This window comes from Calonectris borealis, chromosome 9 (assembly GCF_964195595.1).
Source record: "Calonectris borealis chromosome 9, bCalBor7.hap1.2, whole genome shotgun sequence".
NCBI lineage: Eukaryota > Metazoa > Chordata > Aves > Procellariiformes > Procellariidae > Calonectris > Calonectris borealis.
Genome location: NC_134320.1, coordinates 22887943 through 22910354, shown reverse-complemented (window position 1 = coordinate 22910354; position 22412 = coordinate 22887943).

Below are 22412 nucleotides of genomic sequence, written 5' to 3'. Positions count from 1 at the left end.
TTAAGAGTGAGAAGAGATGCACTGATTTTCCCCCCTACCACCTGCCAACAGTGTGCAAGAAGTGGGGTTTCTGTTCATTCTCCCCATATGATTTCAAGTTCAGAATGCACAACTCTTTTTTTTTTTTTTTTAATAGATTCTGCATAGTGAGTTTATGAAGCTTTGTTTTGCTGAAATCAGTTTAGGGTTGAATACAAAATTCCGGAAAAAAAATAACATCCTTCAAGTAGGTCAGTTCAGTATCGTGGCCTGGAAGTGGCAATTCATGACTACTGTCATATTTCTTGATTAAAAACCACACAAACAAAACGAAACACCACCACTGCACCCCACCCCAACTACCAGTCTCCTACTTCTTAAGAAACTATTTGATCATACTAGATCATATTAGAAGTAAGGTTATAAGGAAGCAGAGCTCATACGGCAAGTAGTAAATGCAGTGTTGAGGAACTCAAATGGTGATAAAATTGGTACTGTGCATACATCTAATGTTCCTGGATGACCATTTTTATTTCAGTGAATTAATGAATTCATTGAAAAGAATAAAAATGAATGTTGTGCCCTTATATTCTTTTCTTCTTAAATGCTTTTTCCTTGCTCCTTTCTCTCTATGATTTACAGACAGGTCTGTAAAGTCGCCTGCTCTTTCCTTCAGAAGCTTTGCAAATAGTCAGCCTGTGCTGTCCTCTTCCCAGTTCTCAGACGTACCATGCTGTGAAGCTGCTTTGGGTCAACAGGAAACCTTCGTAACGTGCATTTCAGATCTTGAAAATGCCATAGTGTGCATGAGATTTGAAGACAGCAGCAAGCTTAGTAGAGACTGTCACATCTGTATAGACCTTTTGATGGATTTAGTAGGATTTCAGCAAAGAGAGGGAGAGAAATTTCATGAGGAGAAAAGGTCCTGGATCAGGTCTACATACAAACTTTTGCAGATCTTCAGATTCAGTTTGCATTTTTTGGGATGAAAGTATATTCACAACCCAGTCCTTTTGTCTACAAGTCAAGGCTTATCCCCGTTATCATAGAGGAAACACTCTGAAGTCATTCCCTGTAGTAGTGATTACGAACTGTCAGTCTGAAATTTTTACCTAGAAAATGTGATATGACAAGAAATAAGGCTTACTAATACTTTATAAGTAAACAATACTATTGTAGCTACTTAGGTTGCATTTTTATTCCATAAGGAATGATAATTCCTACTCTGTCAGTAAGCCTGTAACAAGGAGAAGGCAGCCTGCCATGTTACTAGCTTGCCATGTGCTTTTTAAAAATAGCTTTTTAAAAATAGTTTATGTTCTGCCACTTACCAGTGAACATCACTGAATACCTGAGATGATGTAGGTAAGTCAGAAAGTTGTTATTGTTGTCGATGCACTCGAGAGACTCCATTTGCAAAAGCAAAGAAAAATGCTGTGAATAGCAGGGGAGAAATGACAGGGCTGCCTTTTGTTTGCCTAATCTAGGAAGATGTAAAGCAAGGGGGGAAATTTTTGCTGCTAATCTGGTACAGTCATCTTTTATTGCGCTCAGTCTATAAACTTTATGCAGAAGATGCCTAGTCTATGCTGCAGCCTTTTGGGTGGGTAGGCATCAATTTTCTTTGCAAACCTTTGCTTACTCTCTTCCAAAGACTGTTCTTTTTCCTTTGGAGGGAAGGAGGGGCAAAAGGGGGTCCTAGGGGAAGGGCAAGAAGCCGTGAGAGATGGATTTCCCAGCCTGTTCTTTCTTTGCAGCCAGCCTTGATAATGACTGGTCAGAATGGGTCCCTGGTGCCAAGAAGCAGGGAATCCTCGTTTGGCTATATTGATCTTGGTAAAGGGGGAGGATGGTTGCAGCTTTGTACATGAAGCCTGGTACGTGGCAACGTTTTCACCCCAGAGTGACTAGTTTTCACCAAAGTGCATCCTGCCTGTTTCCGTAGGCTCAATGAAATCCCATAAAACCCTCACCCCCATTGCTCCAGCTCTCGTAGTCTAATGAAGTCAGTAGAAATTTTGCTGTGTTCTTGGTTAGAGAAGCCTTGAGCAAAAAACATTCAGTGCAGCGGAGAGATGCGTAGCCTGCAACCTGACCTGCTGCTGCTGTTTGTGTAGTTGCTTTTAACACTGCGAAGTAGTTGTAATGCATCAGCATTCTTAATCCTAACGACTTATATACGGGTAACTAATTTGCTAAAGTATGTACAATGATAAACCAGGCTCTACATACTTATTTGCTGGGAGGTGTATTTGTAACAAACTTTGATAAGTCTTTACTTTTTGTCAAATGTAACTTTCAAATACTGTTTGTGTTGTCAGATATGCCTAAATATTTTACTTTGTTAGTCTCTGGATGTGAAAACAAAGATATTTGTTTCTTGTTGCTTGTGTGCTCTTATGATCACTGGGTTTGCGAATGGTTAACTAGCTAACGGTTATTTTGTAGTTAGCAACATAAACAAGGCTGAAGAGTTCAGTGTGATATTTATCTCGGGTAGGGGTTGGTGCTATCTTTACTGTATGGATAGAAAGCCTGTCAGAAATGGAGTAAATATTAATTGAAAAATGTTGTGGGCTGCAGATATTTCAATTAAAATTAATTTTAAATGGAGAATTCTAAAGCTGTTTTGTTGGAGCTAGAGCCATCAGGATCATAACGAAGCGATGAGTTAGTTAAGATTTTCTGATGTGCGCAGCAGAATGCCGATGTTTGATTGTTATATACCATACTTGTTTGACCTGCTGTGGCTTTGTATCTGTTTTCAGAAATCATACATGTTTTATCTTACTGTAATGTTTTTCTGTCTTAATGTTTACAGAGCAGTATAGGTACTCCAACTCTAAAGTCAGAGCATGGCAAACTGTGGAAGCGGGATGATGCCCATATTTTTTCTACTACATCCAGTATTAATTCATTCCAAAGAAAGATGATTTCATTAGTTACTATTTTTGATTGTAAATTTAATAGGTAGTTCTGTACATTTCTTAGCTAAATTTTAGCTACTATTTTTCTTTGTTTCTCATGTTCTACCTGCCAAACATTTGATTTTGTTATCCCAATAAAGAGATGGAGGCTGAGATACTGGGTTATTAATTGAAGAAAAGTAAGTAACTGTCAGGAACACTTTAAAAACTTGTTAGCCAGATACTTGTCTATGTGTATGTGTTGCTTAGTTTTGTTGGCTTCAGCAGAAATTTATCATTCTGTTTGAAATGAGGAACATCTTGGAGGAAAGAAAGACTTAGCATTTGCAAACCCCATGATACCAGGAGAACTCAGTTTGCAATCATAAAGAGAAGCAGTCATGCCCAAGAGACATCACTACTGGACTAAGAAAAATGTTTGCCAATCAGCAATATATAATGAATAATGAACAATATTTGTCATCTCCCCGGAAGTGGGGCATTGCAATGCAAATGGTACAGCTGTTATTCTTTAATTGCAGCTGGATTAATAAAATGTAATTTTTACAGCCCATTTGCAATATACCACTGGGGAATACGTTTTATTACCACTTTGGGTATCTTTTAGTTATTAAATTTGTGCCTTTTGAGCATAAGTGTTTGGCTTCAAATCCCAGATACAAGTTTATTAAAAATTGTAATAGTTCTTGGCGACTATAAAATGAAATGAAGTGCGCAAAATGTGTATTTCCAGTGCTTGAGCTTAAACCCATTTTTTTACTTGACTAATTTCAATGTTTCCAATGCTAGAAAGTACTGAATTTAAATAATTATTGAATATTTAACCAACCAGTCATGTAGCATTATTTTCAAGAGATGATTTATATTTGTTAATGATTAAAGATTCAGAATGGCACTGAGAGGATGCGGTCATAATATCTAATTTTTAAAACTTGCGCAATGTTTATGCCCAGCGGTGGCACTGCAGGGAGGCAGAACTAATATTTGAAGTCAGAAAGAAGAGCAAGAGAGTAGTTAAATGACCTGATTGACAGAATAAAGCTGACCTGGACAAAAATAGTTGACAAGCCTTTTAGGGATAAACTGGGTCTTACTGCTGGTTGAATGGAATCTCCCATTAAAGTGGAGGCTAAATCAGTTCTTGGCTGTTGGCTAATTTCCCTTTCCTTATCACAGGCAAACTCTCTGAGCAACTGTCAAAAGATGCAAAGCTAGCCCTGGACAAAACCGCTTCCCTACAAACTCCATCAGACACCCAGGGTAATTTCTCGGTTACCTATGAAAAGAAGCACCGCTCAAGATGCTGCTCTCCACATTCATATTCTTGCATTTCTTTGCCATCTCTATTAAGCAGTTCTTCCCATTCAATTAGTATGAAATATGGTGAAACAAATTACTTTTTATTTTTGGGATGCAAAACCTTTGCTTCCACATTCATCATTTTCACGTTTTAAGGTGGTAGTATACAAAGGTGAAAAGGGTACCACAGTGCAGGTGTTGCTTGATGATGCTGTAAATCAGGTAGTGGCTAGCTTTTTTCTCTTGCTCTTTCTGCTGTTCTCTAGGTAATCCATCCGAGTAGATGTAAGTAAACGTTGATGTTTTGGGCTGACAAAAGTTGAAGATACTCTCCTAGACCTGGGACAAGGTTTGTTGACTCTAATTTGGTTACGTAAGCATGGTACCTGGTGATTCCAGTCTCGTTCCTTTTACAGCACAATATTATAACTTAGCTGGTTAAATTGAGCAAATATTGTTAGAATGAAACAAAAGAAATTGGTTCTACTACTAGCATTTTGAGGGAACTTACTAAAACCATGCTCACTGTCCTCTGTGTTCAAAAAAAAAAGACGTTTTGGCAAACAAGATTCCCAGAACCCTTAATCTAAACCTGTCAGCTTCAGGGGGAAGGCTGAAGAGGAGGAGGCCTAGAAAAGATGATACTCTGCGATGTTCAGAGAAACTCAATTTCAGTATTAGATTTTTGCCAAAAATTTGATTCTGCTCCTTGTTAGAGTAGTGCTTGTGAACACAGGCAAGTTAAGTGTTTGCAGCAACCAGCCCACTTTATGAAATGTGCACTGTGATCTTGCAGCCAGTGTCTAGCACTTGTACATAATGACAAGCAACTAACTCTACCTTTTAATAAGAAACAATATTTAGCATGGTTATCTTAGTAGGGATGTGGAAAAACAGTTTTGCTGTTGGATTTAAACCATAGTTTTACTGTAGAGGCTAGCCATGTTTTAGATTGAATACATTCCTGTTAACTTTCATCCTTTTAAAATTTTGCTCTGAAAATTGAAATTGGTCTGTGCTAAGGGAATCATCTCCCAAGTTTAGTTTATTCCAGTGTTATCCAAAATGATGAGTCACAGGACAGGATTAATGCAGCCCTTTTATGGATGAATACACAATTTAGAACAAGACTATGGTGAGAAAAGAGAAATTTGGAGAGCTTCCTCTGGGCAAACGCTAAATATAATGTGTCTTTGCTACCCTCTGATAAATCCTCTTATCTCTGAGCATTGTGTGGAAGGGAGGGATAAAAGATGAACCTAGCCCTCGGTGAAACAGGAATTTGCTTAAAGGTGAGAGCAGAGTAAAAGGGACTATGTTAAACTTGAACTATGATTAGTGCATCCGTGTCAGGGTTTAAAGGATCATGCACTGCACAAAGCTTCTATAGAAGAGCAGTCTAGCTATAGTCCTGCTTTTTTTGTTCTTATTTTCCTTGCTGCATGAGTGAACTTGACTGGGTTACTTTACACATATGATGGTTGTTCTTGTGTGAAAAGACAATTTACTTTTTTCTTTTTTTCCATTTTTAAGTCTGTAGGGAATTTGAGCTTGAAAACTCCAAATAAGCAATAGGTAAGAGCTTGCTGTACCTCTTGCCACCTAAAGAATTTTCTCTGAATTTAAATTTGAAAGAGTCAGAGTGAAGCAGAGAATGATCTAACCTTGGGACATTACCACGTGTCGTGCAGTTGTCAGTAAAACAAGATCTGTCTTGTATGGGCACTTGTTATTACACCTTGACTGTGGGAATCATGGCTGAAACCAGGTTTTCTGTTAGACAGCTTGACATATGACTTGCTAGGTACTCAACAAAAAATCTATAACGTTTGATTTTTAATCAGATGCAGCGGTACAGACAGATGCACACTGTTTGTATTCAGTAATATGCCAGTGGAAATGTTACTGAAGGATCTCCTGTGAATTAATTTTTCCTGGTAATTAATTGTCTGAAAACTTGAGTGGGTGAGTTAGGAGAAATTCTTCTTGAGTATTGCATCACCTGGAGGAGAAGGTTAAAATGTAGAAAGTCCATTAAGCTGCTAACTTATGTTTGTGCCTTCTGAAAATTCTCCCTTCTCCTGTCTCTTTATTTTCACAGACATATTAAGATTGGGGGTACTGATTTAAAGCACAATAGTAATTTGGATTTGCTCGTGGTGTTAGCAGTCAGATTTGTATTTGTTTATTATTTTGAGGCACTAAGGAAATTGGCTATGAGCATTTATACTAAGTATTGTTCTGTCTCCGTATTTTTTGGTGTGTTCACTGCTATGGTATTACACACCCTTTGAGAATACAAAGATGCTTATGAAATGTTAAGGCTGACTGTATTTAATTTCACGTCAAGAAGGACTCCCTGCCACGGTGTTCAGCTGAGCCATTGTGAATAACCCTCAGTCTCGAACACTGGTGTAAAGCGCTTTTTTGCATGTGTGTGATGTGAGTGTTTTTGTGGATTTGAAGCCTTTTTTCTGGTGTATTTTAAAATGAAAAAAACCCTGGGCTTTCAGCTGCCCAGAACTGGCAGAACAGTTTTCCTTTGCTGCTGTTTGGGCCTGCTAAAGTGGCCCAAACACTTGTGAAAATCTTGGTTGTGTGATTCAGTTTGGGGGGTGGATGTCTATAGACCTTAACAGTTCCATGAATATTTTTTTTATTTCTATGTATACAGAATAAGCATATGTTTATTACAAAAGCATGTGCCTGACTCCAGTTATTGAGCTTTCTTATTAATTTCTTGTGTCACTGTCAATGTTGGATATATGTGAACAAGATTTCCATAATATCCTTTTGCTATTAATAGTGTTTCGTAGTAGTAAAGCCAGCAGGACGATAAAATTCAGGAAACAATTTGCCCACAATTAAATGGGAGGCAAAAATACAATTCTGACAATTAAATTGGATTCCTTTTTAAAACACATGCAGTGGAAGGATATGGAAGTCTTCAGAAAGCATAAAATGCAGTTAACCAGCACCAGCATTTAGTTACTTGCTAATACTGTATGTGATTTCTAATTACTTCTGTAGTTTGTCATTGTTTAACACAATCAAATCTAATTGGCCAGAAAATTTTTCTTGGATCGTCATAGTCTATGACTATGTTTTTACTGTTATTGTTCCAGCTTCTTTTTCATCACCCCAACCTTTACTGCTTCATTAAGTCTTAAATTAGACTTTGACAATCAGCCTATTTTATTAGAATTATCAAAAGAAAGAAATACACATGGCAAAGTCGAAGGGGAGGCTCCAGCATCATATTTTATTTCATGCTTAGCAGTTCCTTGAGAGTTATCAAAGGCAGGGATCCTTTATTTGTAATTAAATACTCCTCACTTTAAACTCATGACTAATAAATGTCAAGTGCAAGAAGAGGCACTATTAGTCAGTGAAAGTCCTTAGATATGTTTTAGGGTGAAAATGTGTAGGTATGAAAGTTGTTAGTTTTTGAAATGTTGTAGGGTTGCTTTCATTACAAAATCCTAAAGTTAACCACTTCAGATAAAGCTCAAAAATCATTGAAACATTTGGGGAGCTCTTCTCACCCTACTGGAAGCTCTTGACATTTATGGTAATTAAAAGTGAAGGTATCTATTAAATACTTAAGTTGTTCAAATAAACACCAAACTGGCATGCAACTGTGAGAGTTGTATATATCTTAGAGCTGGTCAAAACTGTTCAGTGGAACTGTTCACTGGGTTTGGTGATGGTTGGGTTTTTGTTTTAATGAGACCCAAAACCTTTGAGGAAACATCAACATAAATGCTATGGGAGCGACTTGGAATGAGGTTTACTCTTCAGAAATATTCTTGCGATTGGCAGATCCAGCTTGGTTGTTGCACAACAAGGATTTGCCAGCCCTTCTTCCCTTCTCCCTCCCTTGCTCTCATGTATGTGACTTAGAGCACCTGTCTCAAAACAGACAATATGCCCTGTGGGGTTTTTTGTTTTTAATGAAGAATAGGAAGAGAGACCTCATTTGCATTCACTTCTCAAAATCCTATGTTTCTGTGTGGAGTAGAGCCTCATTTCTCCAGCTGATCCTGGCTCCAGTGTCCCAGCTGCTTGCCCTGATCCTGACTTACCAGCATTAACTCAAGTATTAGGATTTAAGAGTATCTAAAGAGAATTGTGCTTAGGGCCAAATTTTGAAATGTTACTTTCCTATTGGGCAGTATTAGCAAAATGTTGTTAGTTCTTAGTACAGTTTTCAGGGCTGCAGGAATTAGGCCTAACCTGTAGAGAAAAACATTATTGTTACCACTTATTTGACTGTAAGTCTGTTTGACTAAAAGTTGCAGAGTGCACCCAAAAGAGGTTTCCTATTCTGTGTATACATGCCTATTACTATAACATACAATTAGAGTAACTCCTGCCATACAGTGAGATAACCTCCAGGGGTTTTTTAATGGGCTTTTTTGCTCTCTTTTTTCTCCTCTTGAAGGAAAAATAGCGTGTGGATTTTGATTTATGTAACAATTAAGGATGCATCAAAAAATATATCTGGTTGAACTGATGTAGAGCAGATGCTTTAACTATCGTGTTACGTGGCAATAGCACTGTAGTTGAAGCACAGCAATAGAAATAGCATTGTAATTGGAATGGCGTTTTCTTTCCAGTGATGAAAGACTCCCCTACGAAATGCTGAAGTTTCTTCCCAGTTTGTAGGCTTTTCCCCAGTGGACAGTCCATTTGGTGGTGATAGAAACAACCAGAATAAAATACTGGTTAGCAGAGGAAGCTATGGCACTTTATTTTATCATAACTTCTTAATAATAATAATTACTTTTTGGATACCATTTTAATTCAGCTGAGAAAGTTACTTCAAAGGATATTATGGAAACATGTTCTCAATGCATTTCATAAGAGATTTTGCAGCATATGATTTTCAAATTTGATGAATACGGCACTCTCCCTCCTCTGTTTGTAAATGCAAGTCTATTCGATGTACTTTTCCATGCATTCACTTCTTTTATACTTACTTTTCCACATATGCCCTGGAGAAAAGCGTGCAATCCACTGTTACTCTGAGGTAAACTGGATTTCAGTGTAGTCTGTTTCAAATTAAATGTTTGCAGTTCTGGAGAGCAGAGGCACCCTTGGGTTTTTATTGAGCTGATGAGGGATATGTTAGCCTATACATCCAGAGAGGACTGATGCTAATTGTGCTTTTCACTTTGATAAAGTCCTTGGTTTCAATGATGATACGCAGGTCAGCTGCATCTTTTAATTAAAAAAAACCCAAAATTAAAATCCTATGCTGGAATTACCTAACTGTTGAGCGGTTTATATATGCAAGTATGCTCTCTTGTGGTAAGCCATTTTATTGAATGCTCCACCAGTTCTAAATTTTGAGAAATTTTATTTAAGGCTATCGTTTTTTTCTAATATGTTTTTATTTCATGTCATGTATTTTGGTGGGGTTTACAGTGTGATACAATGGCAGAGCTCTGGATGTCGTATGTGCAGTTGTATATATTTTGAAGTTGTGTTCGGTGCAGTGGGTGATATTCAGCACTTGAGGAGCACGTGACTCTTCTGGTAGCATCCAGCTTGCTGTGGAATAAGGTGCTATTTGACTAACAACCATTATGTGATTTAGGGTGAGGTACTTGTATAGCCTCTGAACATCAGGTAGTAAAGGTTGAGGGGTACTCATTCTGAAGCATCTTTATCAGATTTTAGTAACTGCATGATTTGTGCTTATTATGACAGCTAAGATGTTGATTAATTGAGGCTGAGTCTCAGAAATTTAGTTGCTCTAGACTTGTCCAATAATCAAGGGTGGCGGGGGGGGGGGGAGCAAAACAACCCCGACTTTACTCTGATGTGGGTACTCCTCGGTGGCCTGAGCTGCAAAGGTGCATTCCTTTGCTCAGCATTGCAATAGTACTATCACAAGTATACATATAAATTCAAGAAGCATAAAACCAAATACATCTCAGTTGCCTCCTCGTGAAAAAACCAGCAAGACTGTTTTAATCTTCATGATTAAAATACATCCAGGAAGTATAATTTAATAAATAGCTAAGATACCCGTAATCCTTTAAATATTTCTCATGTTGCAGCTGGGGTTTCTACCCAGATTCTTTACCTACTGAATAACTTGCATCTAAATTTCCTTAACGTTTTGCCTGAAGGTGAGGATAGCGAAATGTCAGTAAAAACATGAGGTTATGTTCAAGTGATTTCAATCACGCAAGTCCTTGTATATACTTCCCTTCAAAGGAAATAAGGTCCTAAAGAAGAATTTCCGAGAATGTTTCCTGAAGACCATGAAATTCTGGAGTCAACTGAAAACCACAAGCACTCAGCACACTTTGTGTAAGCACGTCTGCCATTGACTTTTGTGGAAGTTTTGGCAGCCTGGTTACTCAAAGATCACATTTCCGTGGTCGCAGAGGTGATTTGATGTGTGCTGCTGTGCATGAACATTTAATGTCAAAACAATCAATTATTCAGCAGGTGAGGGCTATAGTAGAATGATCTCATTTGGCACAGAAGTTGGATGATGTGTAGAAGACGAGGAGATAGATGGGATAAGAGCGTGCTGGAGTAATACCTTGCATTTGCTGGAGCTTAATTTAGTTGAGGAGATGAACAGCATTTTTAAAGGAACTTTTTGATGCATACCTGTTACTTCTTTTGTTATTCTTTAATTGCAGTTGTGTTTTCATTAATGAGAACTGAAAAGTGCAACCATGTCTTCTAGTTTTCTGCCATTTTTATGTAAACTGAAAGAAACATTGAGTTTAAAAGGTTGAGCACATGACATGTTGACTCAGCTCCTCATGAGAGCTTAATAGGACCCTGAGCAGAAACCTGTGCTAGAAGCTTAATATAAATATTTTATGGAGAAACTGAATAATATTTTAAGGGACAGAAGTTGGTTAAACAGCATCAGCAGTTTCAAACTATAGACAGCAGACAATAAATTGCCCTGTTTACGATGATAACTGTGTATGAAAGTGTCACGTATGAATCTAGAATTTTAAGATGACGCCGTATTACTGTACCTCCATGCACAAGTATATGCTAGTGATGCTGTTTTACTGCATCTTATTACACATAACATTCCCGTGCAGAATCTGTTTTACCTGTAGCACATGAGTGTTTTCAGTTTAAGACTTTTTCCATGGGACTAGTTGCTGTACTTGGCAGTGCTCTTCTGTAGTGGATTTCAACTTTCAAGTTGTTTTTGTTCCTCCTGACCTTCAGACTTCTCTTTCTCCTCCATATCCTCACCCACACTCCCATTCCTCCTCCAATACTTAAAAATCCCAAGAGTTTCAAAGCAGAGAAATGTTTTCATTTGAAGTTTCAAATATCAGCTACTCAAGTCAGAAACACTTCATCCGTCTTTGATATTGATTCAGCTTTCTGTGTATTAAATATAAGATGGTATACTTCTTTCTTCTGGTTCAATATGCTCTCTTCAAGCTTTCATTCAACTGCTTTCCTGTTGGATCAGATTTTCTGTCTCTTCTTTCTCACCAGAGAATACGGACAAGATACATACAGAACAAGGCAACAGCAGCTTCCATTTTATCCCCAGTGACGTCAATGTAGAACACAGAATGATGCATGGATTAAATAATAATAAATATATCTGTGAAATTCGTAGCTGTTCAGAGCTTGACTTTGCAATATTAATGCATTTTTGTTCTTGTTCAATTTTCTAGGCAGGCTGTGAATAATTCTAATCAATCATGCAATGCAGAATCATAGTAGTGCCCACAGAGTTGACCAGCATGTAGCAGTGTGCTTGGAAGCTACAGATTTGTAAGCAGACCCTTCTTGTTATCTTTGAAAGAGCAAGACCACTAGTAGTTTGTCCTGTCAGCGTTAGATAAGGATGAGGGATGCACAGCTTGTTAGCGTGGTTCACGTGTGCTTCTAGATGACAAAAGAAATTTGTGGTTTGGAGCATGGTAGGCTCTGCAGGAAGGTTTTTGGAGAACATGGTTGACCGTGAGTCTCACTGCTCTCTGTGTCCGTTTCTGCTCTCTTCTTTGGCCTCTTCATGTTTTCTCTGCCTCTTCTCCCCAACCCTTCTGGTCCCAGTCTGCTTTTGCTGCGCTATGAACTCCATTTCCCTAAAAGTAGGCATGCTCTGGTAAGATTTCATGTTTGTTATCGTGAATTAATGAAATCACCTTTCAGAAATCTGTAGAAACATCTGTTCTAGGATTGGGAAGTCCAAAACTTTAACCCACGGAATAAAAACCTGGCAGTTACAGGCGTGTGGAACCAGATGCCATGCAGTGGTAAGCTCGGCAATCCAACATATAGACAGTACTATCTAGTATGACTGCTAGCCACGTAAGCTATAGGAAAACAACTGTTACTTTTTTCCACTCTTTTCCATTCTGTCTTGTTGCCAGTTCTTCTTTTAGTGTCCAGTGCTCAGAATCTGCATTGCTTTGTCATTTTTATTATTTTTCTGGTACGATTATGAGCTTAACTGTTTATAATGCACATTATTCTGTGTCTAGAAGAATAACTCTAAGAGGATGGAGGGGGAACTCCTAACAGAAACTCCTTTCCGTAATAGGTTAATGTATGGATTAATAGTAAGGATCACTTAACTTTGGACAGAAGGAGAATCATATGGGAGTTGTATTGGTGTTGCAGTTGAAAATGTTTTAAGGCCTGAAGACCTATTTTAAATGAGTGATGTTTATCTTTTCTCTACGTACTTATTTTTACCCTTCAAAAGATGGAAAGAATTGGGTATCCTCCTTTTCCACAATGAATAAAGTTATTTCTGTGTTGGAAATAAATAGCCAGTCACCAAAGCTGGAGACAGTTTTTTTTCCTAAGTGGGTGATTTTCAAATAATTAGTTCAGTCAGTCATATGCAGAATACTCTTGTTCTTAAAAGTGTTCTGATTTTTGTATGTCTGCTGGTGAGGTTTTCTGTATATGAACCTTGAAACGAATTTCAAAGGTATCAATTTTCATTGCCACATTTATCAGTTTGGCAGCAGTTCATTCTGAGCCTGATGCTAAACATGATTATTGTAAGTTATTAACTACGCTTACTGTAAATAACACAAATCTGCCCAGCTCTGCTAGCAAAGTAGCGTGAGGCTCACAGGGTGGTGCTGGTACATATATTTATGTGACACATGCTACTGTTCAGAAATGAACTGTATTTTCATATTTTCAAGAAAAAGAATACTATTTAGTGAAGAGGGGAATTTTAAGCAGTATTCCTATCTTGTGAAGAAAATTATTGATCATCTGGAATGCCTAATACTTGCTTTTTATCTTTCAAAAAAGAACTGTTTCTGTTCTCTGATCCTTAAAATCAAGCCCTCCACTGAAAAACATGTAGAAATAACTGGTTACTCTTGGCATTTAAAGTATCATTTAGAGGCTCCAGACTGTAGTCTGGCACCTTTTGCATTTGGTTGCTGCATGCAACAAACAACCCCATCTCCCAGCCCAACCTCTGCCCCGAAGAGCCCCGTGGCAGCGGGAGTAGCTGGCGCAGCACAAGTTAATGGAGGTCGCTGTGCCTGGCACAGCGAGCAGGAGTCACGGCTGCTTATCTGTTGTGAAGTGTTCATCGTGCACTATAGCTGAAACAGAGTCTTTTTGGGGCAAACTTCCATGCGCTTGTGTACGGCGCTGTTCCCATGCATTAGCTAGCTTCTGAGGAGCGACGGGGTGAGGCAGAGGCAACGCTGGCTGAGAGGTGGTGCATTAAAACCAACAAATGTAGCGGGTGTCCCCCTGAGGCGGGAAAGCGGTGTGCAGGTCTGTCAGCAGCAAAGACGTGCTGCTGGATGGAGTTGTGAAGGTGAGTGCAGTCCTAGAAATGTCCTGAAAACAGGGAGCTGGGTAAAAAAGAGATAGTTTATGATCCCATTAGAAAAAGCCAGAGCTTGAACTTTAGTAGACACACAAAAAAATCCAATAGGAGGGAGGAAGAAGGTGAGGTAGAGAAGGAGAGATGCCGTGAGTGTCCTATCCGAGGGAAGATCTTCAGTCAGGGCTCTCGCTGTGCTGTGCAGCAGAGACCCTGACGGTGGGACTGCAGGAGACCAGCTTTCGTTGCTCGCTCGATGTGTCTGCAGAAGGTTAAATCACATGTGCGATGCATATTAGTGGCCCCTGGAGATTTCTGTATTGATCCGTTTCTTAATAACGCATAATAGGCAATCAGAGCTTTCCTGATCTTTTCACAGACGTATTATCAGCGAGAGTCTTAAATCACAGTGCTGCTAGTGGTTGTGTCTGACCTGTCCTCCACCAACACTGGGGTAGTTTTTATTTCCACTGGGACTACTCCTGACTCACCCGGTAGAGAACCAGCGGAGAATCAAGCTCTGCGTTTGGAACGATAAGGCAGCTTTTCATGGCCTTTCAGTGGGGCAAGGTGATACATCTACATTTTGTTAAAAATTTTATTTCAAAATAGAATCGGTGCAGCTCTTAAATTTTTTTTTTCTTTTTTTTTTTTTCCTTCCCTTCCAGCGTGAACCAAGAATGTTGGATTTGCATTATTAGCTGAGTTGCATGTTCTGCCCTGTTTCATTTTTGCTCTCATTTATAAGTCTTTTTTGTGGAATGGTTTAGGATGGGAATTCTGTTTTAGATGCTGAACTAAGCAGGACTTTGCAATTCTGATGTCACCTCTGTTCCACCTATTGGAACATTGATTTTTAGCAATGTATGCTCTTAAATCAATATGGTCTTTATTGGTACTTGCTGGTGACATAGTTAAGTCTGGCAGCAGCTAACTGCAAACACACATTGCAGTACTGCAATGGGTTTAATTAGAAACCAAGCAAACGAGATTTCAGAATTAGTTATTGCTGTTTGACACCATGTGCAATACTTGCCTCCTGGAATACAGGAATTCATAATCGCTGCTGTAAAATAAGTATTTTATCCTTTGCCTTTGAGAGTATTTAATTGATAGCGTAGGCTAATGGAAATTTGTGTAATTGTGTTACTATCAGTATTCTGTGTAAGTACTCATTGTGCAAACCGGTTATTAGTTATCTGATTTTGCATTTGACAACATCAGGAGTTAATTGGACTACCAAAATAATACAACATCAACAATAGCACAAAACTTGGCTTATAGCACTAATATAAGTTTGGCTGTCTGTGTCATCTCCTGGCTATTCCTTTTTTTTTTTTCCTAGTAAAGGCCTAGTTAGTCATGGCTTTTCCTTGTGTCGGTTCTTTAATAATAAAAAAAAGAAAAAGCCATTGGGGAGAAAACTCATTTAAATTTGCTCAGGAAGTAGGAGAATTGCAGGCTATTTTGGCTATTTTGAGTAAAATGTTTACTGTTTTATTTATATCTGGCATAATAAATATGCTGACCAATAATAAGTCAGCAAAACTCAGTGTGGCTGAACTGTTCAAAATTAATCAGCTCCTGTTTTTCCTCTAATCTTGGACAAATGGTAGGCCGCTAACACTGCAGTTCACCTTGCCGGGCTTGTCCACGGAAGGTGAAAACCAGAAGGTGCCAACGGACTGAAGCTGAGCAGTCCAGAGCGCCTGTCTGGGCAGGGGGAAGGGTAGATCTGAGATGTAGGTCCCACATCCATGGCATGTCCTAACCACGAAACTGCAGGCAGAATCAGGTGGGAATCGCAAATCTTCTCTCCTATTGAATCATGGAGTGCTCCTGACCCGAAGTAGCGAGGAAGAGGAGGGTGACCGCCCGGTGTTGGGGCTACCTCTCTGGAGGAGCGCTTCGCCGGCTGTGATGAAAGCAGGGGAGAAGAGGCGGCTCTTCTCCCTGCCCATCCCCTTTGTGAAAACATGGGGCGACTTAAACGCGGTGTCTTCTGAGGGATTAGATGAGGTAGCACAGTTAGGGCTGGGCAGAAATGCCTGACATAATTCAGGGTAAGCTAGTTTGAGTGCAGTCTCGTTTCATTAGTGCACGTCTGAGTCACTGTAGTGTATGTAACGTGCCTGAACGAGCTCATCGATTACTACTTTGTGCGTCGCTACACCACAAAACATTTTGCTATATAGAAATGTATCGAAAACTGTCTCCACGCTCTGTCAGCAGTGAGGCTGAATGACCTTTTCCTGGGCTCACAAGCCCTCTGTGGTTCCCTGGACACAGGGCGAGGTTTTAAACTTGCCGAGTGCCCAAAGTCGTCTTCACCCACAGAGCCCCCGCAGCTGCTGCTGAAGCCCCCGAGCTCTGCATGTCCCCGTGGGGGGCAAAACTAGAGGACCAAGACTGAAGATTTTGTAGTGGTGAGCACGGGTAAAATGGCAGCTCAGCCTTTGCCAATGAGCCAAGAACTGTTTTCATTTTTAAAGTTTGGCTGGCTGTTTGCTGGGGCAAGATGGAGAGGTACGGTCTAGTTTTTGAACTCTCCTTACTTAAAACATCCTGAGCACCCAGTATGGTACATTTCCATTGGAATTATATATTTTTTTTTTTAATTGCCAATTTATGAACTCTGCTGATATAAGGAATTTAATAAAAATGCTGACAGACGATTATCTATAGTTGTGCTATAATAAACCCTATTTTGGTGAGGTTTATAACTTAGCAGTTGCAAAATACAATGAATTATTAGATGAAAATAGTTGTAAAGTCTGGAAATTGGCTTTTTGCTATTTTTTATGAGTTAATCTATTTATAGTGAGAGAGACCTTTTCACAACTGGAATGGATCTTGATGAGAATACAAATGAAAACATAATACATATTATCTGACTTTTTTTTTTTGCTAAGGGAGAAAATACAAACCATTTTGAAGATGAACCTGTTGTCTTTGTTCTATCGCTTTCCTCTCATTTGCTTTATTTCTTGTGTCTGAATATGCTGAGGGTATGAACCTTCCTTCTCTTTAAAGGAGAAAACCTTAAAGATAAAATATGATGTGTGTGCCCACTAAACCTGATAAACTGATACTACTTTCTTGATAGAATTTCCGAGGGCATAGAGGACATATTGTAAAACTTGCTAAAATTGGCAGAAATTCTGCAAACTTCAGTGCATTTTGGACCAGGCTGGAAGTGAAATGTATCACTGAGTATATCATTACAAGTTATTTTGTTCTCTTCAGAATATTACCCTACCTTGGTCGTCTGGTAGGGTAATCTTGCTGCTTTGAAATGCTGCAGTGGGCCTTATTCTCAGTTTGTGGTGCTCTAAACCAGCAAATATTTCTTCTGTCTCGGTATCAAAGACTAGACTGTGACAGCGACTGACCTTTTGAAACTGGTAAAAAAGAGCCCCCAGGGAATCCCATTAGGAGCAGGGAAGGTAGGTAACAGCTTCTTCCACCCAAAAAAGATGCAGCATTCTGCTGCTTGTTATTAGGGGACTTTGTAACTAAACCCAATTTCTTTGGCCTTCTCTTTCAATTCAAAGCAGCCACCTTTGTACTTTAATTTGAGTAGTAGCTATTTAGTTATTTTTCTCTGAAAATATGAAGGCAAACTGTTGGAGTTCTTATCTCAAAGACAAAGCATAATGCCAACGCAGGTTCCCCGTTTCTCTCCATGTAGTGACTTGTACTGGCTCTTCCTCCTTCCAGTCCTTTCTTGAGGACCAAAGATGCAGAGTGGATCCATCAGGTGCTACAAGGGTTGCTGGTAGCACTGGAATTGCATGTCGCTTCCCAGCTGCAACCTGGCACTAGTTAGAGCAGTGTATCCATCAAACTGCATGTGCTGCTGAGATTTGAATTGCGTGTATTGATTTTTGTCATACACATAATACAAATATATGCTGCTCTACCCGTAATATAAGAAGATGTAAGAAGTACTATGACTGGAAGTTTTAGATGGAAGAAATTGGAAGGGGGAGACTGGGAATAGTGTTATTCCTCCATAGAAACTTTTAATTGTAGTTTCCTCAACTTTTGATTGTTTTTAATTGGCCAAATTTTCCTGACTGTGAGGGATCCTTGGAGATACTTGCTTCTTTTCCAGGCTTAATCTATCATAACTTTAGGTCTTTGAACTTAACTTTGAAATTATAAAATAGGAGAATATCATGTGTAGGTATGAGCTGTTCATTTTCAGGAGCAAGACTGGAGATTTGTTGTATTTATTTTGCTGATAAAAAAGCATGTGTTTTGGGAGACCTTATGAAAATTAAAAAGATGCAGTAATTTCTCTGTCATGCCATGGTTGGAGAACTTGATAGCAATCATAACATTCTCTTGTTCTATTTGCTCAGGGTTTCTGATTTCAGAGCTTACAGATGTGGCAATTGTGAATCCAAGGCTGAAGTCTCATAAGAAATACTGAATCTACCCCTAACTTTCAGCTTTCTAGTACATAAAGTAATGACAACACAAAGGAAGGAGAACCTCTCTGTATTTACTATTTGATCTGATTGCAAGTCAGAGATCTTGCCATACATCTTTAATAGAGTACCAAGAATTAAAACAGTGTCGAAATAGCATTATTTGGATAACATTTTAATTAGTTCAAACATTGTAATAAAAACTGAGTTTTCTTAGGTTTGGGGGTAGTAACTTCAGATTATTGACGTGTAGTAGTTCATAACATTCTCCACCAAGAAACAGAAGTATCTTTTGTACAGTCATTTTGCTGTGTTCAGACTTTGGATTGAGAATGCCAACTGTTTTCAGAGGTTGAATAATGTTGTGGGAAAATTACGGTTTTCTTTAAATTCTTCTTTTCATCATGCAGGGGTACGGATGCATGTTATTGCCTACACAGGATTGTGTAGAAATTGGAAAGATATATTGGCATGGAAGGTTTTTCTGAAATACTTTTCTTCATTGAGAGAGTGGGAGAAATCCATGGTAGTTATCAAAATTTACTGCAGGCCTGCTTCTGTTTTTTACATGTTTCAAAGTCAGAAAAGTAAATGGAGGGAGTCAAAAAGGATGTTTCAAAACTGTTGAAAATCCATGCTCCCAATGATGCCTAGACTGTTGTTCTAATCTGCTTTAGTTCTATGGTAGGTCATAACAGTGGGTAATTTAGATATGCAGCAAAGCCATACGATTACTTCTTGGAAATAACAGAATATTTTGAGCTTTTATACTTAGACAAAGACAATTCAATTGCAGTAAGCCCTCCTGTGAAACTGTAAAAAAAGTCAATCAAAGAAGAAAATACTGCTTCTGGAGTCTTGAAGTGGAATGTAGCTCTGTATTTCTTACCTGCAACCGAATGTACAAATTGTTCTTTCAATGAAGATACTTTGAATGCCTGTCATAATAGCAGCAAGCATAGGGCAGAAGTGTATACCTACCTGATCATTGATTTGTGCAGTCTGCTTTTACAAAGTCTGGGTTGGCTGCACAGCTGGTTTGGGTTCATATGTTAGGCCATTGAAGGTGTTTTCTTGGCAGGGATGAGACTGCCAGAAATCGTATCTGTTCTTTTACTCCCACAAGGGTTTTCACATCACACACCGCCTGCCTAACCACACGGACACGACTGTTCGGGGCAGTCTGAGCAAAGAGCAAATCAGAGAAGAAAGTAAGAAAGAGATACCTAGTGCCGATGTATTTGAAAAATGGCTGTCACCGGTGGAGCCTTTCTGATACTGGGAATGTAGGTTCCCGGAGAGCAGCTGAAGGTGATCCTGGCTTCCGCCAACAAGTAGCTCTGCCATTACCAGCTGCCTTTGAACTTTGCCCTAAACCTTCTCCTTGAATACACTCTGTGCGCGTGTAACGCTTAACTGGCAGGGTAGACCCACGTGCTGAAATATTAAATGGCTTGAAACGCCAATGGAGAAAACGTAAAAAAATGAAAAAGGAGAAAAAAGCTAATTTGTTTGCTCTGGTACTCTTAAGTATTCACTACTGCATTACTGTGACCGACAGATCTTATGCTGGGACATGGTTTGCTCTCCTACCTTCAAGGGCAGAGGAGGGAGACACGTATGCTGAGGAGGTGTGTGAACTGTCACATATTTTGGTAGCAGAGATTTACTGGAGGAGAAATCTTCAAAGTCTTTGGACTACAAATGGTGACAGTTTCAATTAGTACATATTCTGTGTGTGACACTGTGTACTGTGTCTTGGGCTGACACAATCTCTCTGCAGGAGGTAGGGCTGTGCATCTGGTAGTGGGGACTTTGGACTTGGAAGGCTTTGAGCTTGAATGTGCTACCATTTTCTGGTGATTCAGGGAGCTGTATTTGGGAGTTTACCTCTCTAAAGAACCAAGAATGAAAGCCTGTAGCTGTGTTACTTAACTCTAATCCCTTACCTCTGTTACCCTCACTTACTGCACAGCTCACCGATGTACACCAGACCCATTGACTTTGCAGCAGATGGTCCTATGCTGCATCAACTTCATCTCCAAGGTTACACAGTGGTCTCTTCCACATGTGGGGAATACCTTGCTCTCTCCTTTACAGTGGGAGGATTGAAAGACCACTCTCACTCCTCTTTGTTTTTGTCAGTCTTTCAAGGGAAACTCTTTTGGTTACTGCTGTTGTGTCCCCCCCAAAACTTGTCAGATGCCTTAAGTTTCTATACTAATACTGCAGTGTAAGACAGTGTGCATAAATAAGTATAAGGTGGTGAGAATAGGAGTAGTTTCTGTAGATTGTCCTCGAGAACTAGCAGACCTACTGATAGCTCAAGTACCATTAATTCTTGATTGGGGCATGCCAAGCTTGTCAGAGGAGCCATCTGCTACTTTGTTCTGTGTGTATTTATTTATTAGTAAGGTGAATCCCGACATCTCACATGGAAGATCTGTAAGGGGAAAGACCTTTTTTTTTTATACAGCTTCCTGCAGAACATCTTTCCAAGAAGGACGGTTTAGCTTTTGTTGTTGCTTACTTTTCGTGATACTCTGCATCACGATGTGTTTCTTTTTATATTGTGCTCGCTGACTGTTTTCTGACTAATATATCTTGTTATTTGCTACTTGAAGTGGCATACAAAGAAGCTGTCATCACCAGCTGTGTAGAAGACATCTGAGAAAACCATCAGTAAGTATTAAGAAGCAAAAGAAAATGTCTCAGCTGCCCTACTGAATTTGACTTTTAGTACTGTTTTTTGCCATCTTTCTCCGTTCGCACAACGTGCTTAAATACTCTGCGAGAAACATTTTGCTGGCCGCCTCTTGCGTGATCTCCAGGTGCATAAGCCTATGCCCAGTTTCCTGCGACGCAGAATTAAGTCGGTTGATTACATTTCTGTTGCCTTTCTGAAACCTGTAATCTTCAGGCTCTGCTAAGATTCAAGGCATACCAGGATAGGTTACTTCTGTGTGTCTAAAGGTTTTAGATTGAAAATAAGTGTTCAGCCTCTATCAAGAATAATTTACTATTCTGTTAAGAAGGAAGAATAGGAAGTAAGCTATTACCACAGAAAATTTCACTGCAATTTTCTTTTGCATAAGCTTAAATTCTGAGTAGAGAGGTTGTCAATTAGTGTGCAGATTTTTTTTAATTGGCTATAATAAAAAGCTAATTGGTGTTTTGCTTAAAGAGTGAATTAAGAAAGTGTTGCTATAGAAACTTTGCATGTTTATAGTGCTGCTCTACATAACAGTGAATATAATAGTCTAATGACCTTTCTGAGCCAGCTGTATAGTCAAGGAAAAAGTGTTAAATTCAGGCTTGCTGAAGTGATCATTAAGGAGTTTGTGACTTCACCCATTTCATTGCCTGAAAGCGTCTCTGGCATTGTCGTGTTGAATGTTTCTCTTGACTCGTGTCAAACCATATAATAAATGCTGGTCTCAGAAGACCTGAACTTTTGTAAAACCCGAGTGCTCCAATTTTGAATGTGTAAACTGATCTGTAATCTGTCAAGCATAAAATGTACTACTGGGAAAATTTCATTTTCATAATCTGAGAAACTGTGATGATGGATCGTGACAACATCTAATCCGTTAGCTCTTGTATTCTTCCCTCCTCTCCCTGCCTTCTCTACCCACTGATTTCTGAGCCTCATGTGAACCGCAGGAATTATGATTTTAAGTCAAATGGGTTTTCTGTTCTAATTTGCAACATTCTCTCCCAGCAAAAATACTTATTTCTTCGAATATAAACTTTGCTGAGGAGAGAAGAATTTCTTCAGGATTTGTGAACAGGAATTTTTTCCTTCGGCCAATGCTTGCCTACTTAAATGACTTCAGAGTCATCATCTGTACTTTTGCTAGCTGCTTAAAAGCTAAAGATACAGGTGGCATGGACAAAAATATACTGAAGTATATTATGAACTTAGTCATTCCTGCACAGGAAGGTGGTCAATAA